Here is a 5,680-nt window from a genome sequence, read left to right as displayed (position 1 = left end):
CCGAAATATGTAGAGACAAATGAGGGATCTTCGTTGACAGATTTGCCAAACAGATCCGAGCTTCTTCAATACTAATTACGGAAGCCCTAGCCGTCCGAAAAGCCTTATCTTGGATGAAGGAAAGTATAATAGCACGAACTAAACTGAACTCTATTCATCCTCTACACGTGGAAGTCGTCTCTGATAATTCACTCGTTGTTGAGTGTGTCACGAGACGGATGGAAGGACTTTGGGTTGCCCGGTCCACTATCGAGGACTACAGACGGTTAATGGCCCAGCTACATGGAATCTCTTTGAATTATGAGCCGAGAGTTGCAAATCAGATAGCAGACTAGATTGCCGAAACCCACCAGATGGATTCTCTACCACCGAGCTGGAAAGAAAATCCCCCCCTCCCCCCGGCGGATTATTGAGGACTACAGACGGTTAATGGCCCAAGTACATGGAATCTCTTTGAATTATGAGCCGAGAGTTGCAAATCAGATAGCAGACTAGATTGCCGAAACCCACCAGATGGATTCTCTACCACCGAGCTGGAAAGAAAATCAACCTGCACCCCCGACCCCCATTTTCACTATGTTTAATTTTATGTCTTGATCTTGGAATTTCATGTTATCCATTTGATCGTTAGTAATGCAAAGTTATCTTCGACCCTACCCCTCCAAAAAAAAAAAAAAAAAAAATCTAATCAAAGCCTATTATTTGACCAATTTCCAATTTTTATTTTTATTTTTTTATTTTCGAGATTTTTAAAATTATTATTATTATTATTATTATTATTATTATTATTATTATTATTATTATTATTATTATTCGATTTTTTTAAAAAAAAAAAAATTCTGACAAGAGGAGACTCGGATTGGGCCATTGGGCCCGGTCCATGTGTAAGGTCGACACGAACTTCACAAGAACCCAGGCTAGGCTTTGAAACCTCGCCCAAGCCCACTTTATCAAATCATGCTACATCAAGTCTAAACCAAACCCATTTTCTAATATCTTTGCTGAACTATTTTTTTTTTTAAAATCCCTTTTATTATTTGTTTTGCATGTCTTTGTTATTCTCATGTCATTCCTCACCTCGTCTTCCCCCTATCACAATGAGAACTCAAATTTCCTACCCAACCACGAGCAGCACAGTTGGTGTGAGTTCTCTCTCTCATTGCAGAGGTCAAGGGTTCGAACTCTCTTGTTGCTAAAGTGTCTTAAGTGGGGGGTACCGGGTACTGGAGGGTCGTGTTATCCCCGAAGGATAATCTCTGGCGGTTCCTTGGTCAAAAAAAAAAAAAAAACATATTTCAAACCTCAAACCATGGATAATGAGCTCCTCAATACCATACTTTCGGTCATTATTCACCGGACATAATCCTATGCACGGTCACAATTTCGCCAAATTACACAGGACATATTTAGGGGAAATGTGATCACAACAAAAAGATCCACACCATCATCACTAGAATTTGATCCCAGGCCTTTTCATCTTGCTCGTGTCGACCACAAATCACCTACTGATGCGTGATGGGGTGAGTGATTCAAGAACGGAGATTTTTTTGAGGGGATTTTTGTGGTTAAGTGTATGGAGTAGTGTATACGGTAAAGAAACAAAGAGGAATAATAAAAGATAGAACGATCTCCTCCCAAGGTATAAAGGCCACGCCACCAACCGAGGATGAGGATCGAGATCTACGAAGCTCACCACCAAGGCCTAAAGCTTCCACTAGCCAAGGATAAAGCACTTCGGGATAGGAGAAGCTCACCACCAAGGCCTAAAGATTCCACTAGCCAAGGATAAAGGGCTTCTTGGCTCACCACCAAGGAGTGATCTACGCTCCAAGGATAAAGAAACCGAAATGAGTTATCCACTCTCCCAAGGAGTTCACTCAAGCAGAGGAAATCTCACCATTTTCATTCATGAAATTCGTATATCCCCTACATTGGATACTTTCCCCTATTTATAAGAGGATTTTAGCCTTAAGAAATATTAAAAACAAACTTTAATGACCTAGGAACTGAAACGTTCGACTCTTGAGCTAGATAAAAATAAAAACAGCTAGGAACTTAATAAAAAGCCTTTACTATCACGGGAACTAAATGCCCTAAACTGAAACGTTCGACTCTTGAGCTATAAAAATAAAAACTCTTTATTACCGAACTAAATGCCCTTTAATCTTCGGCCTTCCACATTCTCGAATCGTAGCTTTCCGTGTTCAAACCTTTGGCTTTCCATATTCTTGAACCACTTTCGTGAACCTCTAGCCTTCCCATAATTCGAGCTCCTCCCTTGACCAGAAAATAATCCTTCTGAAACTTCATCAATTGGTCATACAAGACATCTAAAATGGCCTCCCATTGATACCTATCGATAGACCACAAAGTACCGATAAGTAATTAACATTATTCATTCAAAATGATCAATCGAAGCATATAATGCCCAACTTCATTATTGGCTTGGATAAGCATCGATGGTTCTGAGTTGGTCCATGGAGCTACGTTGGATGCTCCCGCATCATCCTCCCTGGGTTGTTTGAGATTTGTCCTCAAATCTAGAAGGTTTTCATCCTCCAAGTAAGGAGAAAGGTCTCCCACGTTGAATGTTGCCGAAACTGCGAACTCTCCTGGAAGGTCAATCTTGTAAGCATTGTCACCAATTCGTTGAATAACTTTAAAGGGACCGTCAGCTCTAGGCATGAGTTTGTTCTTTTGACGAAATGGAAATCTCTCATTCCTCAAGTGAAGCCATACAAGATCGCCCAGTTGAAATGGAGTCTTCTTGCGATGTTGATTAGCTTTCTTCTTGTAAGATTCGTTGGCCTTTTCAATGTTGGATCGAATTTGCTCATGGAGCTTCTTCATTGATTCAGCTCTTTTCTTGTCATCAAAGCTCACTTGAGAGTTAGACGGAATTATAATCAAATCAATGGGTGTAAGAGGATTAATTCCATACACAACTTCAAATGGCCATTGACCAGTAGTATAACTTGGTGATCGATTGTAAGCAAATTCAGCATGCGCAAGCTTTAAATCCCAATCTTTCAACGATTTACTCACCATACCACGAAGAAGAGTGGTTAGAGTACGATTTGTTACCTCCGTTTGGCCATCCGTTTGGGGATGACAAGCTGTGCTGAATAAGAGCCTTGTACCAAGCATTCTCCATAGAGTCCTCCGTAAGGGCTTAAGAACTTGGAATCACGATCCGACACAATGGTCTTTGGTACTCCATGCATGCGGATAATCTCTTTGAAATATAATTCAGCAATATGAGATGCATCATTGGTCTTGTGACATGGCACGAAATGAGCCATTTTAGAGAACCGATCAACGACCACCATGATAGCATCTTTTCCTCTTTGAGTTCTTGGCAGAGCCACAATGAAATCCATGCTAACATCCTCCCAGGGCTGCAATGGTACCGGAAGTGGAGTATACAAACCTTGATGGAAATGGCTTTTTGATCTTTGACAAGTTGCACACCTTGAGATGATAGCATGCACATCTCCACTCATCTTTGGCCAATAGAAATGCTCTTGAAGAACCTCAAGAGTTTTGTTAATACCAAAATGACCAGCCAATCCTCCACCATGCGCTTCTCGAATCAGCAATTCACGAAAAGAACTCTTCGGCACACATAATTGATTTCCTTTAAAAAGAAACCCATCTTGCAAAGAAAATATACCTTGAACTCCCTGCTTGCAATTGTTGATGATAGAGGAGAATTCCGCATCTTCAGAATAAAGTTCTTTCATTGATTGAAATCCGAGAATCCTAGAGTCCAAAACCGCAAGCATAGAATATCTTCTCGATAAAGCATCTGCTACAACATTAGTGTGCCTTGGTTTATATTTTGAGACGAAAGAAAATGATTGAAGAAATTCTACCCATTTTGCATGTCTCGAATTAAGCTTGCGTTGGCCACTAATAAACTTAAGCGCCTCATGATCAGAATGAAGGACAAATTCCTTTGGCCTCAAATAATGACTCCAATGATCAAGAGCTCAGACAATGGCATAGAACTCTTTGTCATAAGTTGAATATTCCTCTTGGAATCAGATAACTTCTCGCTGAAATATGCCAATGGTTTTTGTGCTTGCACCAGAACAGCACCAATACCAACTCCGCTTGCATCACACTCAACTTCAAATACTTTATCAAAATCAGGAAGTGCAAGAATATGGGACTCACAAAGTTTCTGCTTGATTATGTCAAAGGCGTTTTGAGCAGCCTTTGTCCATTCAAAAGCACCATTCTTCATGCATTCAGTTATAGGAGCCATGATGGTACTAAAGTTTTTAACAAAACGTTGATAGAAAGAAACAAGTCCATGAAAACTTCTTACATCAGAAATGGACTTCGGAACCGGCCAAGTCTTCATAGCTTCCACCTTGGTTTGATCAACAGAGATTCCATGTTTGGAAACCACATAACCAAGAAACACAATGCTTGGAGAGAAGAACTCACATTTCTCCATTTTAGCATATAGTTTTTGTTCTCTCAAGACATTAAAGACCTGTTTTAAATGAGAGATATGCTCCTCCTCGTTCCTCGCTATAAACAAGAATATCGTCGAAATAAACAACGACAAATCGACCAATAAAAGAACGAAGAACCTCGTTCATAAGTCTCATGAAGGTACTCGGAGCATTAGATAATCCGAATGGCATAACCAACCACTCATAAAGGCCTCCCTTGGTCTTGAAAGCCGTCTTCCATTCATCTCATTCTCGCATTCTGATTTGATGATAACCACTCCGCAAATCTATCTTTGAAAACACAGAAGAACCATATAATTCGTCAAGCATATCATCAAGTCTAAGTATAGGGTACCTATACTTAATGGTGATGTTGTTGATGGCTCGACTATCAACACACATGCGATATGTACCATCCTTCTTAGGCACAAGTAGAGCCGGAACAGAACAAGGACTCATGCTTTCTCGAATGTATCCTTTGAGGATAAGTTCATCGACTTGTCTATGCAACTCCTTTGTATCCTCCGGATTGCATCGATAAGCTGGCTTGTTTGGTAGTGGAGCACCGGGGATCAAATCAATTTGATGCTCAATACCTTCTATGGGAGGTAATTCAAGTGGCAAATCCTCTGGAAACACATCTGCAAATTCTTTCAACAAGCAATGCATTTTTGGATGTATGGGTCGCTCTATCTCACTCTTTTTCTCGACCACAAGCAAAGCAAAAACATTATTTTGTTTGCTAATGGCTCTCTCAACCCGTGTCTCACTCAAGAACAGATTTTCCTTACAAGTGTTTCCCTCCCTAGGTTGATTATTATGTATCGAATAAGGACTCAATGGTAAAAGAGTAATGCATTTTTGTTCCTTATGAAAAGAGTATGTGTTTTTCCGACCATCATGCATAGCATTTATATCAAATTGCCACGGTCTACCCAATAACAAGTGGCATGCCTCCATAGGAATCACATCACATACAACCTCATCTTGATAGTTTTGCCCAATCGAAAATGCTATAAGAATGCGTTTGGTTACCTTGAGTTCATTCCCTTGATTGAGCCATTGGAGCTTGTACAGTTGAGGATGTTTCGTTGTTGGAAGCTTCAACTTGTCGACAAGAGTTGTCAAAGCAACATTGGTGTAGCTCCCACCATCGATGATCACCGAACACACCTTTTCGTTAATAGTGCAACGCGTGTGAAATATATTCTCCC

Source organism: Eucalyptus grandis, chromosome 11 (genome assembly GCF_016545825.1).
Source record: "Eucalyptus grandis isolate ANBG69807.140 chromosome 11, ASM1654582v1, whole genome shotgun sequence".
Lineage (NCBI taxonomy): Eukaryota > Viridiplantae > Streptophyta > Magnoliopsida > Myrtales > Myrtaceae > Eucalyptus > Eucalyptus grandis.
The sequence above is the reverse complement of the archived record's forward strand: the minus strand, read 5'-3'. Positions refer to the sequence as shown.